Below are 19840 nucleotides of genomic sequence, written 5' to 3' on the forward strand. Positions count from 1 at the left end.
AGTTTTTTCCCTTGGGGGGGGGGCTTACACAAAGTAGTGGGTGGGAATTTAAAGTTGTGTCAATAAGGGATGTGTCTTGGACTCTGTAACTGATGCTGCCTACAGTCTATCACTAATCCCAATGAAAACTCAATGAAGATATTTGAAAAGAATAAAATGACCGAGGGGAGCCCTAGGACTAAGATTTTACAGGATCTTAAAGAAAATTAACAGGAACACTGTGTCCCTCAACACTAGACTTAGAGTAATACACAACAACAAACAGTCCACAATAAACATTAAGCAGTGGCTGCTCATCGCTGCAAAATCACTGTGATGTCTGGAGTATCATGAAGTCACAGTTACACAGGTCTTCAGAGGGCTTTTAACTTGAAACAAGTCACATGGCGACACCCGTTCATAGTGAGAGGAGATTACTTGGCTGGAACTACTTTCTACCAGAGAAATACCACAGTTCCAACTGTTGAGCATATATGTGTCAGGTTTTTCTTTTTCACCACGGCCATTGATGCTATCTATGATTGGAAGTAATAACATGGTCTCTAATGTTTATTAGAAATCTCACTCAAAATTTAAATAACTCCCTTTCTATCTGAATCTTTTTTGCGGCATGTTAATCAGGGTTAGAGAAACGAAAGTGATGTTTATTTAAATGACAGTATCAGAGATAATTATTTGGTGCGTTGTTTGAACTCAGAAAGGCCATCAGATAAAGCTGGTGTCAGCTTAAAATCTTAATTGCTCTCTTCTGTTCTCTTAATCAGGCCACAGCTACTGTTCATCCCCATAGGGATCTAAAGAAAACATAAAAATCAAACAGCCCCTGACACATACTGTACATCCTTGTTCAAAAACATGTGTCAACTTGATTTATCCTCCGCCCTCTCAATCTTCTTCCTCACACTATATTGTTGTGCATGCCAGCGAGTGTGTATGTGTAGTGTGTATGTGGCAGGCTGTTTTGAAGGCCACTGCCATGTGCTGGGGAATGAGGTGGGGGGGTTTGCTCCCTGCAGCAACTAAGGAGCTTTGATCCTCGTATATCTCCCAGTCATCTATCAGTATATAAGATCCACAGGGAACGCAGAGGCAGGCCGGAATACGCCCAACACATACAGAGGGCTGCAGTGATGGTACGTTGAGTGACAGGGAGGGGGCAAAACAGCTCTGGATGCATCAGATAGACGAGCAGGTGGGTAGATAGATAGTGTGCAGGTGTGCTCACTGCAAGAGCTTCACAGACAGACGGACAGGAGGACAGACAGGCAGGGTGACAGATAGTATGACGATAACAGACGGCAGGACAGATGCACGATGGTACTCGGGATACAGTGAGACACTGGCCAGGTACAGTGTTTAATAGCACAGCACTCAGACAGACGCGGACAGCTGCCGCACGCTACAGTCCGAGTCGAGCAGAGACGGACAGATGCCCTTCTCTCGGCTGGAACGACGCCGCACCTCACCGCACGCACACACACACACACACACACACACACACAGGCTGCTCTGTCCTTTCTCCACCTGTCTGCTCCTTGCTGTCAGAGAGCCAGACAGGAGGTGATGTTTGTTCCCTCAGGCACTGTCATTTTCTCTCTTTCTCCCCTGCTCACTTATGTGTCCTCTTCCTTTTCTTTCCTTTCCTTTTCTTTCCCTTCCCTTCCTTTCCTTTCCTTCCCTTTTGCTTTTCATTTTCTTTTGAGTGTGGCATTCACCATTTAAAGTGCTGCTGCACTCCAAATAATACCGTGGGCAGACAGCTCCGGATGGACTGTAGTGTGTCCGTCGGTGGCAGGGCTCCAGGTATGAATGTGACAAGGGCTTGGTGCCAGGGAGAGAGCATGAGTGATTGTCTGAATGCAAATGACCATATACAGAGGCATTGTTATTTAGCTTTTCTTTCCGCCTCCTTTTTTCCTCTCTGTCATTCATCCAATTGGCAAAGAATCTTTCAGCAAATTATTTCAGCCTTTGAAGAGCTGTTGACGACCAGAGAAAGAGAGAAGGACATGGACGGGGGAAAAGAGGATGGAGGAGAATAAGTCTGTCAGAGAGCTGCTCTGCTGCACTGAATGTGTCCCTCTGTCCTTCACACAGACCTGTGTGGAACATATTCAGAGAAGAGCGATGTAAAGTGTCTGATATACCGAGTGTTAGCGGCCCAGCTGGTCACATTTGTACGTAGCGGGATTGTTAAGTCCAGCTGGCAGTTGTATTTATCTTCATGAAGCCAAATGTTATCAAAACTGATATTTGCCAGCAGACTGTATTCATGTATAGAAATAGAAACTTGTATTAGTTAGAGTTTACATAATCTCTTACGAGCCACATTTGTCAGCGTTAGAGAGGTTCGGCATCGGCATGAAATTAAAAGGTTTCCTTGTACAATTTGCTCTTTTCGTGTAATAAATCAGCAAAAAAAGACAAAGGATTCAATAAAAAATGTGTCAACCTTCAACATAAAGTGTTAAAGTGTAAAATTACCCTCACATACAAAAGTCCAATATTTTCTTTGTTGTTTTTCAATCAATACTGAGTTAACGGTTGTTTTAAGCTCCACTTATGATCCACTTATAATCAGTAACTAAACTGACTGCTGTTTGTTTCTGAAGGGTACAGTGAATATTAGAGCTTTTTCACTGGAGTTACCTCCCCCATCGCCATATCTATCAAATAATTCCAGAAATCTCTATTTGTGTGTCCTGCTCGCATATCTAGAGAACCATCCATCTTAGCGGCTTCACACTTGCCATGTGTAGTGTTCAAGGGTCCAAGGAAGTGTCGTGCGTTTGGACATGTGATATGTTCAATATTTAAAAAATTGAAATAAATAGGCCACCAGCGCTATATAGCAGTGGTGGCTGGGACTTATCAACACAAGTGCCATTGTCAATCACAACAGCATGTTCACGACAACGGCAATGGCAACTGATTCTCTAGTTCTGGGTTCAGTGTTCTGAGTCAAGCTTCACCAAACTTTGAATAAACTGGTGAACAGCTCTTGCAGTAGCGGTGCAGCAGCTTCAGGGTTCTGTGACCTGAGTACAGCAGCAGGTCTTTATTTGCTGCCGCACAATTACTGCAGGTTCACTTTTACAGTTTCAGAAAGAAAGCTGCAGCCTGCGTCCCCCACAGGCCAAACAAACAGCTCATTCCGAACAGGCAGGTTTAGAACAGGCTCTGCACAAGTATGTATACAAATGGACAAATGATTGTTACCTAAAAGTAAACCCAAAGCATCTTTATCACCACTTGGTTTCTGACTGCAGTATAAGTCATAACCCTGCCTCCACAATGTTAGTGGACGGAACTTGGACCCAATTAAAAAGTCAAAATACATGGTTTCTGTCATTTTAGGTGGTGCTTATCACACTGATGTATGTTCAAGTACTTATTTTTCCACTAGATTTTGATTCAAATTGTTATTTGATACTATAAAAAAAGGGTGAAATGTAATGATTGACAGCTGAGACTGATGATTGGTTGGGTGAGCTTATTGGCAGGACCTCGCTACCGTGGCTCTATCCCCTGATCACTATTTTTGATTGATTTGTGGATAGTGGGAGGAGGAGATGCAACACCCATCTTTATGTACAGTTGCTGCTCTAGACACTGATGAATGCTGATGAATCAAAACACTAAAGTTGTGGACTCTAAAGGCCCAAAAAATGAGCTACAAGATGCTGAAATGCTTTAAAAAGGGGAATGGTAGAGTTGTGTGTTAAACTAAGTCAATTCTCTCACATTGGATGTGCCTTTATTTTTCTATTGTCAGTATTAACATTTTGATTGATGAAACTCTAATGAGTCTAAAGTGGAATATGGAACCGCATCCAAACCTTTACCCTTTCAGAACTCAACTCTTGTGTTTGGTGTATATTATACCAAAACATAATGATGCCTGGTTGGCCAAAGGTGCTGTCTGGACTCATCCAATGAGTGTTTGCCCGAGACAGAGGAGTTGTCTCTAGTGAAACAATCAGAGGATCACGTAACATCCACAGCCCGTCAACTTAACAGTTCTGGAGCAGGACCTCTGGTATTTGGACCAGGCATGAAAAATTAAACACAAGTAGGCTACAGCTGTTATTTCAGCATGTCAGATACAAATTTAAGAAACATCTCTTCTTTGTGTGCTGCTCGTCTCATGTTCAGGTTGTAGCGAACTAAAAAAAGAAGGTGTTTATGCCTCGTCTGCAAACAAAAGATGATTTAAGGTGTCAGCTGAATCTATGAGTTTTACTTATTTTAACTTTAGTCATTAAAAAAATAAATAAAATGGATTTGATGGAGAAAAGTGAGATTTGGTTATATAAGCAGTAGAGGTACTAGATTCAGATTTGATAAAGGCTATTGACCTGAAACCCTGTCAAATACATTTTGATCATGTATCAGAAAATAGAAATATTGATTTTCTTTTTGGCTTGCTAATAACTGCAGTGTTCAGCGAAGTTTGGCTCTGTTTTTAACAGCATCAGAGTCACAGGCATCTAATGAATTCCAAATGCAGCCAGAGTGGTCAGGGTCATCTAAGAAATGCTTAAATCCAAATATTCATGTATTGGCCAAATGCCGACAGCTTCTGGAGTCAAATAATTACTTAAATAAATTGCGTATCTATCTACTGGAAAAAGATATTCATGGAAGCAGAACGTGTTAAAAAACGTGTTTGATTTGCACATCAATTTGTTCTCGCTGTTTTCCCTGGTGAATAAGGAAGCTTTGACTTATCTCAAAGTATTTCTCCATCTGTAAAATTTATATTTAGCTTTGCCAACCAAGCAGTATGGTATATTTTTATTTTATTCTTGCTGTAATTATTTGAATTCCGTTGTTCTGCTGTATTTTGCAATTCTAAATTATCATTCAACCCTTGGACAACAAAACACAGGAAATTCTGATTCCTAAAGGGTGATGAGTTAATTCCAGCTGTCTACTCTTTTGTATTTTAGGATAGGATTAGGATTAGCCTTTATTGTCTCCCTCAGGAGAAATTTGCCTTGAGCATTCAAGGGAAAGAACAAACACATAACAGCAGCAGCCTCTTCACAAGTGTGCACAGATATCATTCAAATTCAACATCCAACAATATTTTAATTCAATACCCCCCCCCCCTCAAAAAACAAACAAAAAACTCCTAATTTTACACATAGCACAATGCCCTACATCCAATATTGCATTTATGACACCAGCCTTCCTCCTACAAACACAAGATATATATATAAAAAAAACATACACTTACATATTAGGATGAGCTGTGAAAATGTGTATCAATTGACCAAGACCTTGATGGGATTCATGCAACCTCACAATCTATCGTCGAAAGCACCAAATACGTCAAGTACACAGCAGTAGTATAAGTAGTGTAGCGGTGCTTGCTCAGGATTATTTTGGTGTGATAGTGAGCATCTGCTAGACGGAACTTAAATGACCCCTTTTTTGTCTGAGCTGCAAGAAGCACAGATGCAATGTCAGGTCTTTTTTGTTGTTTTCCTTCCTTTACACCCACAAACCACACAGAAGCTCTTTTATAATTGTACAATTTTGTTAAATATGCGGTATATAATGATAATCATATAGTAATAATCAAATTCATGCTGTGTATAATAATTTCAATAATAATGACATCAAAAAGACATAAACAACGATGATATGCAGAAATTAAACAATGTCAAGGTTAATGTGCCACATACAGTATTAAAGTCGATATGCATATGTCTTTAGATCCATGCTTTCATCTTTGTGTGTGTGTCTGTTTACGTTAACTTCAATAATATCTAGTGATGAGAGCATATTGGCCAAAAGCCATTTGCTCGGTGGAACATTATATTGTTCATTTAAGAAAAGTCCCGAACACACACACACACACACACACACACACACACACACACACACACACACACACACACACACACACACACACACACACACACACACACACACACACACACACACACACACACACACACACACACACACACACACACACACGTTTGCTAAGTCAGACATGTTGAAAGTTATCAGTGCAAAAATTGATCATATCTGGTCAAAATTATTGACATTATGTTGTACCCTGACAACGATCACTTAAACATGGTCAATAAATTACAATTGCATGTGTGTGTGTGTTGTGGGAAGGTTTTGTCATATGTCATTTTACAGCTTCTATAATACCTTGCAATAAAAGCCTATTTGTCGTAACCCCTGGAGAACATTACACACATATTCACGAACAAAGAAAAGCACATAAAACTCACGGAGACCCATAAAACACACAATGACAGACAGACATACACACACACACGTTTAATGAGTCATACGTGTACAAAGTCAGCAGTGGAAAAATCAATAATTTCTAATCATATTAGCATTATGTTGGTATTAAAGCAGGACAGCTTTCACCTATTTGGTCAATAAGTTTCATAAATAATTGCTTGATGAATATAAGCAGTGACAGTGAGCATATTAAATCGCAGCGTGCATGCTGCAGAACAGATATGCCAATGCAACCAGATGCTATAGCTGCCCACCAGCTACAAATGCAAAATAACCTAACAAAAGTCAATCTGAGCCTACAAGCAGAAGATGTTGCCATCAGCGGCAGCAGCAGCTCCAGCGGAGCACAAAAAGCAGGTGAAACACCATGGCTGCTGTCTAAATCAGCCTAATTTAAGCCGCTACAGTGAGCGGGACATTTTCCAACACCTTAAGGGGCTGCACAGAGATCTTGTCACTCGCCTTGTAAGTTGATTCTATGGCAGGTTAAATATCCTCTTCCGTCAACCGAGCATGCAAGGAAATCTAATCCATCAGAATTCTTCTTTAAGCTTTATGTCATGATTTGAATCCTGCAACAATTGATTATGTGCAGCCTGTACTGAAACTGAATGGGGGGGAAAGTGCTCATTTGCTGAGGGACCTATGTATAAGGGAACCTGCGGTGTCTTTTTCTGTTTCTTTTCATTTCTAATTATTGCCTCTCATCCATTTTACGTTGAATCCGCTCATGACCACATCAGCTCAGATAAGCTTTGTTTCAAGGTTGTTCAATTTCCTACTGAAACAAAGTGACTTAATGATGTTTTTAATGGAGTGTTCAGTAATGTGAGACAACTGGTGGCATTCGGTACGCACTGTTCCCGAGTCCTGTTGCTAGGCGCATTTCCTTTGGGACCTTACTGTAGGACGGTGGTATATTAGTGTCATAAACAGATTTAAAGATGTCAGCCCACTATTAAATCTCTCCATGTGAATAACGACTAACAATAATAAACAGCTTTAACTTTTATTAACACCTGGAGCTTATCCAGAAGTGCTCTATACTCAAGGAGCTGCTCAGTCTAAAAGAAAGAGCTCACTTTTCTCAGCTGACTCTTGTCAGCGAGTCAATTCATCTGCTCTAGCTCACAATCAGATATTTCAATGAGTCACCTCCTTAGTTAACAGGATCACGCAAAAACTACTCAACCTCTTTCCATTACATTTTCTGGAGGGGCGATAAATGGCCTAAGAAAGAACCCATTCAATTTTGGTCAGGGGGCAGATCCAGGAATTTTTTCAAGAATTTAGAACAGATTAATTAAAACTAAGGCGGTAACTGATTCCGAATTACAGATACACAGAGTGATAAAGTTCTCGCATGAAAGAGAGAAATGTATTGCATGCGCATAACTGCAGCTGAGGTCTGACCATCTGTTGGATGGTGAAACCTTGAGACGACATGGAAATTAGCGCTGCACACAGCTATGAAATGCAACTACAGAGTAAAACACCAAATTAAAGATCTCGTGTTATTATGAAAAGTGTAGAAAAACCCTTTGGTTCATTATGAAACTTTGGCAGGAAAAATCTGAATATAGCGGACTGCCCCAGTGCAGATAATTAATGGGAAACATTGCTTGGACATGGAGCTCTCAGTGCACCCTTCTAGTTTATTAATCAGCAGTTATTCACAAAAAGTACTGAACTGATTTGCACCCAACCTGGCAGATCCCTTTCCATAACACTGCACGTTAAGCCAATTTTCGACATACTCTTAAATGATCAGATCTTGATGTAAAAAATCGGACATATTTACGGTGTTGAGATCTGAGTTTCTACAATTTGGTGGATATCCTGAAAATAATTCTGATCTGGTGGAAGAAAATGTTGAATCTGCAATTGTTCTGCCTTGGTAGAGGTGTACACTCTGCGGAGAGCTAATTGTACACAAAATAATGCAGTCTAATGCAACAGTCCTGCAATAAAAACCTGTAATAAAATGTTCTGCTTCTGTTTAAACAGTGTGAGGTAAACACTGCGGAGGCTGCAGTTTGTGGTGGTTGTGTATTGTATTGGGATAAACAGACAGGTGTTTCTACTCCACCTATATCGGAGAGGGAAGACTGAAAAACAGAAGCACCTTAAAGTTTTATAGAATACAGTTTAACGGCGGTTATCATAAAGTTAAATCAACATCTCTAAAAACTATTTCAACACGAACTGAACATTATAATCATTAAGAAAGGGTTTCTTGCAGAACTGGGTATCTAATAAGGAGTCTACTGAGTGTACTTAGCTATACCATAAAGCAATGATTTGAAATGAAAATGTTGTTGAAATGAAAATGTTGTTGGAAAGAAGCCTCATACCCATTAAACAAGACGATTGCTGATAAATGACATGTTAATGCTGATAGTTACTGTACATTCCAGGAAACCTAGTTTTTAAACTGACATTATGCATCTCCAGCTCAGGATTTATTGTAACTTTTAGAGATTGAATCTCTCTCTCTTTCTTCTGGACTCATCCACTGCTGTCAAATATCTGCTAAACCTTGGCATTGCCTTCACTTCTCGGTTGCTGGGCTCCTTTAAGGCCACCTGTCCTTCATCTTCCAGCAGCTCCAGACCAGTGCCTGTGCAGGACTCATGCCAGCGACTGTGGCTTCTGTTGCCTGTCTCCTGGCCAGCTCACAAAACAGCTCCCATGGTAAAGAAGGCTTCACAGCCTAGCTTCCAGGACGACTGCCCAGACAACAGGCAACAGCAGAGGTTCCCTGTCAAATAAACATGAGCCCGTTTTTTTTCCTTTTTTGGCCTGATGGAGATGAAAAAGGGAAGATGGTGAACTTTAACCCTGGTACAGCTTATTGACATGCCTCATGCATCAAGAGATTTATTATACACTACTCAGGACTGTAAAAAAACTAAAGCTGACACTAATGCGAAGGCAAAACATTTGAAATTCTGTGAAATAATGGTTTTGTTTATGCAGAAAGATTTAACAATTCCTGCTTATGTTCAGCTTTTGCCAAGGAACTTCGACGAGATCCAGGAGAATGTAGCCACAATTTATAGAAAAAGTATTCAAACTTTGCAGATCCTCTCACCAGCACATACCCAGCCAATCACTGCAAGTGGTTGAACTTGTAAGATTTGGGGTTTCAGGAAGTAGCGGACACGGGTCTCTACAATTCCAAAGAAAGGTGTGTGGGAAGGAGAGTCTAGATGCTGGTCGATAATTCAATGAGCACTTCAAATTTAGATCGATGAACCCTCATCGAGTGTTTAGACCACTGCAGTGACACTCAGCTGCATCCTCTTTGCTTACATTATCATTGAGATGTGTCTTGAACTTGATTGGAGATCCCCTGTGGCAAACTAAACTAATGGCATGTAGTTTAGAAGAACACACACCTACTGTATGTGTAGGTAGCACAATTCACAGTAGGTGTCAGGACAAAAACCACACCATGACGTTTAGGGAACTCTCTGTGTAGACGTCACAGTAAAATTGCAGTGAAGCATATGCAGATCAGAGTATATTAATGGCCTGTTTTAGTAATGTGATTTAAAACTTAAACATTTCTAAAACTTTGAGTGTTCTCAGGAGCCCAATGGCCTCGATAACTGTGAAATAGAAAAATGTTTGAAACAACAGGACATTTTCTAGAGTTGGCTGTTCAGCAAAACCAGGTAATGGGGGGGGACCTTAGTCAGGCAGGTGACCAAGAGCCCACCTGCTCAACAGTCACTCCGACAGAGCTTCAGAAGTCAATTGGAGAACCTGCTTGAAGGATGACCAATTCAACAGCACTACATCAATCAGGCCTTTATGGTAGAGAGAATAGACATAGGCCTCTTCAAGTAAAAGGCATGTGGAAGTCTGCATGGAGTTTGCCAAATAGCATTTAAATCACTCTGAGAGCTCAGGGGAAATGATTCTTAGGCCTAGGAAGACAATAAATAATCTAGTTTTGCAGTACTGGAAACACTATGTCTGGTAAACACCAGGCATTGTTCATCTCCTGGCTATTACCATCCCCACGGTGAAACTAGGTGGACATAGCATCATGTTGTGGGGAGGCTTCCAGGTGGCAGGGACAAGGAGCTGATGGAAAGTTGAATGCAACAAAAAACAGAGAGGTCCTTGAAGAGAACATGATGAAGAGTGCCTGCAACCCGTACCGGGGTGATGGTTCATGTATCAGCTTGACAATGACCTGGAGCATACAGTCTAGACAACACGACGACAAGTGGCAAGACCTGAAGGTGGCAGTTCACAGATTGAAGCTTGAGAACCTGCCAGGAAGAAGAATAAATTGCCACAACCCCAGTGTATAAAGCTTGTAGTGACTGCAGTGCTAATTACAGAGGCTGATTTTGTTTTAATTTGAAGTCCATTGATGAAAATGTGCAATAGTTTAAGTCAAATTTGAGTCATTCAATCTTTGTTAATTCTAGTCAACCAAAACTGAAGACATAGTAGTCTTGTTTACATCGGTGATGTGTTAGTCTCATTTTTGTAATACATTTTTTCCCACATTTTACTGACACTCTCTCTAAACTGATCTATCAGATCCTTCCTGCTGCATATCAGTACTGTTGACTAGCAGTACTGCAGCTACCTGTGCTGTTCGCTGTAGAGCAGTGAGTCATTCAGAAGCTAGATTCACACACTTGTTAACTAAAATACTCTTCATTTTCAAGGTTAAGTTTGAGAGGAGTCACCATTACCTCCATATCCGCAGCACTAGAGAGTTATAGTAGCTTTTTAATAAACATTCATATGCTGCCTGAATGCAATATATCCCAATGGTTTCGTTCTTTGACCCTGTCCCAATTCATCCCTCAGCCCTACCACTTGGCCCGACCCCTTGATTTGTGCGTGGCCGTGAAGTGGTAGTGTTATCCCATTTCTCTATGTGATGTAGGGGTAGTGGCATGTACGTCTGTTACTCCCGTGTCCTGTAGGGTGAACTTGGGTTATTTGGGACACCTAAGCTCCAGTCGGTATATTTCATGTACTAGCAAAGTCTAGTCAACAGGACTTTTACTACAGATAAGCATGAATATCATGTGACTGAAATCACATGACTTCATGGGTGTGATGTCACAGAAAGGGGCAGGACAAGTGTCAATGAGAAGCACCCCCTTGGAATTGCATGAAAAGGACAGTGACATAGGATTCTGACAAGATGAATGTTAAGGATATAAATCTGTTTATAAACTATTATCAAATTATGGTTGTGATGTATTCAAGCAACCAAATATATTTTGAGCTGTTGAAAATGTGTTTGGTCAAACATTTTTTTGCTGTCCTGTCTCTCTCTAAGGATTACAGGAAGGTATAATATTAATGTGTAAATCAGATATCGGATAAGTCGCAGAAGTCAAAATTGCAAAAAATCTCCTAGTTCACCCAAATTCTCCGCTAAATTTGCTGCTTGACAATTTGTCAAGCTTCCCCACTCGTGTTATAACGTTTTCTGTGAGGGCCAGTAATCAGCATCGGGTTTTATTGCCAGGCAGGTTTACACATTCAAGGAATTTGCTGTGGTGTATTTGTGCAAGTATAAATATAAAAAATATAAAAGGAAACAAAGATTAAATATAAAAAATACTATAAGCACAAGAGGAGGGATTGTGCTTTATGTACAGTTAGTCTGTTATTTGCCATGGGAAGTTAACGTTACATTGAAATAGACGATGTAAACGTACCGACTGACTGTAAATTGATAAATAGATCAATCAGTAATGTTGGTTGATAGCGGTTGTTAATATAGTAATGTTAGTTGATATTGTTTGTCACTGTAATAACGTTGGTTGGCTGCTGATGACGTAGCGAGTGGTGTCCAATTCTTGGGGCCTCTCCCTTGTGGCCCCGTTCAGAGGGGGACACTCCCAGTGAAGGGATCTTCATATCTAGGGGTCTGGGAGAGGAACTGGGAAAGGGCCTTTGTCTAATTCTCAGTAGATTGTAGATTAATTTAGTTTCTTCCAAGAACAGCTTATCAGCAGTGACGTGCACATAGGTTTGCAAGGTCTTTCTTATAAATAAATGATAAATGATGTAGGAAATGAATTAGCAACAGTGTGTGATTCAACTGATGAAGGTTGTTGAAGACTCAGCAATGATTCATTAGCTCATCTTTCAAATTGTTTAGTTCTCATTCACTGACAATCATTCTTTCAAACATTACGTTTATATATAATTTTATTCTTATTTTTTCCTCACATTTTTTATTTTTAAAATTAACATGCAAAATTAACATCCAAAGGTGCTTCAACAAAGCACTGACGGGTCTGAGCACCTTTGTTAATGAGAGATTTCAGTTATTGGTTTTGATTCAATTTGCAGGGGAAAAACAATCTGAAAAGACATGTTTCCATTTAAAAATAAGAGGTCATTAAAATTACAGATATAATACAAACATAAAACATAAAACATCATCCTTGTCTGACTACCTCATGAGACAAAAGAAACCCCTGATAAATACAATTTAAGCAAAACAAGGATATTGAGTACCTTGAGAGCCGCATCTCTTTTCATCCACTTTAAATAAAAGAACAGTTCATCAGAATTTCAAAGTGAATTTTGTAGTATATCTCACTATGCATTGTTAATGCAGAAAATGTCTGGAAATGTATGATCTGAGTGTGTGTGTGTGTGTCTGTGTGTGTACATGTCGACATCCATTGTCACATTTCATCTTCAGAAGTACAGGCTCAATGTCAAGCTGCCAGCCAACAGAAGGCTTTTGTGTGTTCCCCTTTCTGATCTGCGTTAAATAAAGATTTTTCATCAATCCGTCCCTAAAGGGAAAACGACCACTCTGGAAATCCAATCCAACAAAGCATACACACACACACACCTGCATAAATATCACAGGACTTGTAATATAAAAAAGAGGAAAAAAGCCTTTATACATCTGCACAATCACTTGGGATGTGAATGCAAGGAAAGATGTGCTCATGAATAACAAACACAACAAGAGCCAAGTGAGTGATAATCACAGTAATGATGGTAATCATCAAGCATCCAAGCAGAGAGAAAATAAAGTTTGAACAAATTATATGGTGGTTAATTTTCACCCCACCCAGCCCACCGAGAGAATTGAGTTGGCAGTGGCTGAACAGCTAACAATGATAAATTGTCCATATACCTGCGATCATATTAACAATAATTAAAGCATTAGTGTATTTCATACAGTGATGAAAGCGAAGTCCTCGAGCACAGTGCCGAGTTGCGGACGGAATGTGGAATCGGTGTCGCTCCTCCGTGTAATGTCATTTCCCATCATGTTCGCGCTCTCTTTCATCAGCGGCCGGTGTTGTTTCGGCACTGCTCCGGCAGACAGACTGTAATTTACAGGTGGAGTCGGGCTTCCTGCCATCCACAATAAATTGGTCTCCATTTTCTGACATCTAGGCTTTTGGGAGTGTGATTTCTTTGATCTTTTCAGCTCTACCAGACATTTTCTGGTATTTTACATCATCACCTCGACTCTCTTTCTTTTTGTCCTGTCTGGCTCTCTCTCTGTCTCATCAAACCATCTTCTTCCCCCTTTATGTTGTTTTTTTTCAGCCCCGTCACTTATCTGTTCTTTATCTGACTATACAGTTGATGCTGCCAGTGTAACATTCCATGTCATGCCTTTTGCTTGTATTTTTGTCTGCATATAATTAAGCATATGCAACTACATCCTTTAAAAGGCATGTCAAATTTGTATTGAGGTCCTGACTTTCAAAATTACACCTTCCTCTAAAGCTTAAAATCAATCTTATGTGTCTAATCTCCACACAAACACCTCTAGCTCTGTACATAACACACAGTCACACATCTTTGAGTCATGTGCGTCAATAAAGTGATTACTTTTGTAAGTAATATGACAGATACAAAATTTAAATTCAGTAATTCTACACAGGTGCTATTCTGTTAATGCTGCGTTCCTTTGACAGTTTGAGAGGTTAGCTTGTTTGTCGTCTTGCCAGGAGCTGGTTGCTGGAGTTAATTTACAAAATTTTTGTCTTGTGCGCTCAGTGGGCAGACTGGTCCAGGATGTGGATGCTTAATTGGTGCTGGGGCTTGGGATTGACAAAGTGAAAAGCCTCCTTCAAAAGAGGAGAAAATCTCCTTCCAGTTCCCTTATATACCTGCTGTGTCATGTCCAAATTAGTTAGCTCACATTTAGGAATCATCTGGGTTTCACAGAAAGGACAGGACTTCAAGTGTTTTATATGCATGTCACTAGGACGAAGGTGCAGTCGTTGTGGAAGGTCAGATAATCCATATACACGCTTTTCAAGAGGATTGGAGAGCTGTACATAAGCATGTCCAGAATCCTGATTTGTATTCAAAAACGTCAACCATGAAAGGACCCTAATCAACCACTTATATATCCGTCTGTCTGCTCTATAGGTGTTTAGACAGTGAAAAGAATGCTAAGCAGGCCCACTTCTACAGGGATGCAAATTTGAACAATAAATGTTTCATCATTAAATGTGTGTGCGAAACCCTGCAAATTGAGTTGCATGATGAATAACAATATTGGACTGAAGTGCCTCAAACAAGTGGCAGGATAACTTCAGTCTATTTTGACAATTTTCTAAATATCGTAAAATGGATATATGAAAATGATTGGGGCAGCAACACAGCCTCCACAGGTACAGACACTGGGAGCAAGGCTGGTATAAAGCATAGAATGCAAATAAAGGTGGATGACGCGTCTCCACTTCCTATCCCGTTTATGGTTGCCCCCATCTTGCATTCTTGACGTTATTTGAAGCTAGAGTCTGTGCAGAAGCGATCGTGGTGTGTAGCCACGGTATTGAGGTCCAACCAATTCACCAATTGCGAGTCAGTCTCAGCTGTTTCACCAGTTTTTACAGCTTCAAATACTAAATAAAAATAAACTTCACATCAAATCAGTGTGATATGACCTATCTAAAATGATAGAAATCATCTTTGAGAAACATTTTTCTAACTTTGACAGTCCAGGGGCGATATGACTTAAAATCACTATCATTATTATTTCAAACTATGATTGTGTTTAAATACGTGTCTCATAAGCCCTACAGCAAATCAACGTGTAAAGTGAGCACAGATCAGTGGAGGAGTGAGGAGAGAGGACATGCAGCAGGGTCATACAGCACGGTACAAGCCACCGCTGCAAAATGAACATAGCTGAAACCCCGACAGTTAATAAACGCACACATTGGGCAAAGTATTAACCGAGATGAGCAAGATTAAGTCTGTCAGAGGTTATAAATGTCAGTTTTGATACATTTTCTGTTAATTGCCCAGCCCTAGCTTTAATACTTAAACAGTAAGATTCAAATGACTATTATTCCTTTATTTGGGGTTGAGGCTTGATCCAGAATCCTCATTATGTGTAAGATCCTGGACACAAGCTGTGGGCCGCCTGATTTCATCAATCTGCTGGTCTCTGTGCCTCTCTGGAAGGAGCTAACTCCAGGGCCAGATGGGGCACATTTTACTCACTTCTGCTGGTCAGTTTCAATTCATTTTACACATGTTACACAAAGTCAAAATGGAATTATTTTCAATTCCCATGAAAATACATCATCTGGGGAAGTGATGCAATGAGTGTTGTTGTTAAGAGTAAATTCCTGGATTTTATTCTACCCACATCTAGGTTTTGGCTGTTTTTCTCACTTGGGACAAAACAGAGCAGATTTTAGTCCTTTTAGATTTATGCACAAAATGTGTTTACTTCATTTTTTTGGGGGACTTTTTCTGTCAAGGTTTCTTCACAAATATAAGGCTGAACCTTCTAACCTACTCATAAATCATTACTACAAAAAGTACAGTTTTTGCCACTTCACCTGTGTGTGGCCACTGAAATCCTCAAAGAGTCTGGGCAGAGTGGCTTCTGGGGTTTTGTGGGGAACCTCCTTGCTGGTTCAAAACACAGACTGAGTATAAAGTTGGACGATGCATCACAACTTGCTACCACTATCCAGACATGAAGCCAAAACCTCCTGGGTACACACGCTGCCATCTTGTGCATTGGGAGTCTGTGCAGCAGTGATCAGGGGATGGAGCTGCAGCAGCAAGGCACAAGTAATAGCAATTTGTATCATGAGTACCTTCCTCACCTGGTGATGCTTAGAGAAAATGTTTGGACTGTCACTTTGTCACGTTTAAAACTTAAACACGTCAAGTGTTAGCAATGTAGAAAAAACAGGGAGCACAAGGCAACTGTTTAATTATCTACTCGTGTGTCTGCTTATTTGAATGTGTGTATTTATGAGTCCGTGTGCTCAAATGAAATGTAATCTTAGTAGGGAATGAAAAAAGATTTCATATTTATATCTCATCAAGCTGTTTATATCTGTTTATGCCAGAGAAAAAAACACCATAAATCTAAGAGGTTATTGAAGTCAGTTGATGCTTGTGGATTTTCTTTCAATTATATACTCAAATAAATTATTTTTCTGGAGCATTAAGCTACATTAACCTTGGCTAACCACAGTGAACTGCTGTTTAAGAATTAATACCGTTTTATTCACAGCACATTATGTGATAATGTGGGTGGTTTACTACAGTGCGTGGCTCTGCTCGTGACTGCAATATCTCACAAATAGAAGCAAGTACTGCATTTGTTAGGAACTATTTTCAGCTTGTGTATTAATACACATTTGGTTCCCAGCAGGACAGTGTATGTGGGATTGACTCATACCAAACTACAGTGCCCATGTTCACGGTAATGAAGAATGTGTCACCCAGCGCAACAGTGTGGCTCATCCATGTAGCTGTGACACAGAGAAATAACATATAATAGGCTATGAGGTAACTGTAGGAAGAATAGAATGCAATAATAGAAAGTAATGTAACTAAGAAATAGAAGTCCTGGGCTATTTGCCAGTTTTTTTAATGCTTTTGATATTTCATTTATATTCCAAATAAAAAAGGTTTACCATGCAATCGTTTGGGTTTCTTTTCTTAGCAAAACATTGCCTGTATGAACAGACAATCAACCTCTTAGACCCCAAAACTCACAAGAAATAAAATTTGATTCGTGAAATAATGCAGTTTGTTTTTACGTCTTATGAAAACCACAAAAATGCTTAAGGAAAGTTTAAATACAGGAGGCAAATGTGAAGATATAATTGTAAAACTTAAATATTTAGTAATATATACACCTATTTCACATGAAAAGCTGATTAAAAATGTTTCTTTGTAGTATTTGTTGTATTTATACTATCGTTTCTCTTTTCCTTGGCCAATCAACACCAAACCACAACAAGCACAAGCTGTTTTCAGAGAATGAACTGACAAGGGTTATTGTTCATATCTGAAAGAAAGAAACAGTGGTCAACATATTTATATTGTATTATAGTTATGTGTGTGGTGTGCTTGTTTCTGAAGCTATTTTCAGACATGAACTCTGTAAATATATGGAAAATTGGGTCTTGAGGTTTCCTTTCACATTTAAACAACGCAGCAGGAGATTTTAGGGTCAGACGCTTTCACAACAACAGAAGCGTATCTGGAGAGTTCAGGTGAGGAGTGGCCCAACATTTTAATTATATTGCAGAGATCACAGGTTTTTGTTTACAGCACATTGACTCCGGCGTCAGCCCTTATCAGCACAAGCTCTTGAATCTCGTTATTTTTCTACAACATTACTTGACATCTTCTCTGTTGTCTTCTACTCGTGTGGCTCCGCTTTCTCACCCTGAGATATTCAACAGGGCCACTTGCTCGCCGTGAATCCTGCGGAGGATCTCCTGCTGTTTTAGAAGATCTGCTCATTCAGACATTTTCCAGAGTTTTCACTAGGTGGCTGGCAGGAGAAACTCCGTAGAATCTCTGGAGACATTTGTGTTTCTCACAAACAGCCCCTGTGGAGACTGTCAGGAGATTATCAGGATTTCAGTGCATGTCTGAAAGCAGCTAGAAACAGCACTTTTGACTGTAGTTCAAAACAGCACATCTTGAATCAGTCATGTGACTTGATCACTTCGGCGTGATTGGTGACTACTGAGGGTTAAGTAATTGACAACATGAAAGTAAGATTTAGGTGTCAATTTAGGCTCTGACTTACCATCCACGAGAGTGTGTGTGTGTGTGTGTGTGTGTGTGTGTGTGTGTGTGTGTGTGTGTGTGTGTGTGTGTGTGTGTGTGTGTGTGTGTGTGTGTGTGTCATGTATTCAGCAACCAGAGCGACTCAACTGCACTGTCCACGGGCACCTGAGTCTCATCTGAACCAGCCCGGCTGCACACATAAACAGTCCCACGCAAACACAACACACACACACTCCTTCTCCATTTACACACACATTTCCCATGAATCCCCCCCTCCACAAGCATCCCTCCAACTCTCTCTCTCTCTCCAGTGCACCCTCTCTCTTCTTTTCATCTCTGTCGCTTTTCCTCCATCCACCAGATGGCTGACCCATCTGCTCCCCCTCCCTTTCCCACACTCTCCACCTCCGTCCCTCTCTCTCTCCCTCTCCCCCGCTGCTCTATGCTTCATGTGGTTGAGATCCAAGTTCTACACACACAGGGACCCTCACTTCCCTCTGACGCTGTGCGCTCATGGGAGTGACTCGCTCCCCTCCTGCACTGATTGCGTGTGTTTGCCCGCATCTGCTTGGTTGCCAGTTTCTGTGCACGTTTTAAACCCATTTCAGACGGCACTTCTTAAAGCTTGTGTGTTTCCTTGAGTGTGTGCATTAGTGTTTGTGCACACATCTGCTTAGGTAGCCAAATTTGTCTGGGTGCGTTTGCGACACACCAACCATCTGTTACAGAATCTCTGCATTCGGAAGGTGTTTGTCTGACTACAGACTAAAATGTGTTTTGCCTTGGTTAAAAATCTGCATGTGATGTGTGGGGTAGCATTGGCTATGCTATCTGTATGCCGCTGCAAAATAGTTTGTCTTCTAGTTCTTGTTCAGAGTTTAATGAATAAAGATTGATGATAATGATAACGGAGCTAGAGACAAGCACAGATTAGCTTAGTTTAGCATCAAGATTTAAAGCCTGGGGAAACAGCTAGCATAGATCTGCCCAAAGGTAACAAAATCAGCTCTCCACCTCTGATTAATTAACACGATCTTGTTATACATATTTTAGCAATTATGTCCAAGTCAATCAAAACATCAGTTAACATGAATACAGGGTTTACACCAACTTTTGATCGACTATTGATTACTTGATTTTAAGGATTTTTTAAATAGGTTTTCAAATCGTTTCAATCCATTTGATAATGCTGGGATCTGGGAATGCAGCAACATCTCTAACATCTGTGGCAGAAGGTCCGACAGGTTGCGAGCATAGACAGTATATAAAGATGGACGACATGCCTGTTCCCCAAAAGTGAAGCCAAAGCATCTTGATTCCCCTTTGATGGCGGGATGCAGTATAGGTCATAAACCCTGCCTTCCATGTTAGTGGATGTGACAAGGCACAAACTAAAATGTACACCTTGAATAATCTTTTCACAAAGATAGTTACTGTCATTTTAGGTACTTTTTACAACAATTATGTATGTTTAGGTGTTCATGGTTCAAATAAGTTTGGTTTAAGTTCATCAATAATTGACAGC

This window comes from Hippoglossus stenolepis, chromosome 11 (genome assembly GCF_022539355.2).
Source record: "Hippoglossus stenolepis isolate QCI-W04-F060 chromosome 11, HSTE1.2, whole genome shotgun sequence".
In the NCBI taxonomy this organism is placed as follows: domain Eukaryota; kingdom Metazoa; phylum Chordata; class Actinopteri; order Pleuronectiformes; family Pleuronectidae; genus Hippoglossus; species Hippoglossus stenolepis.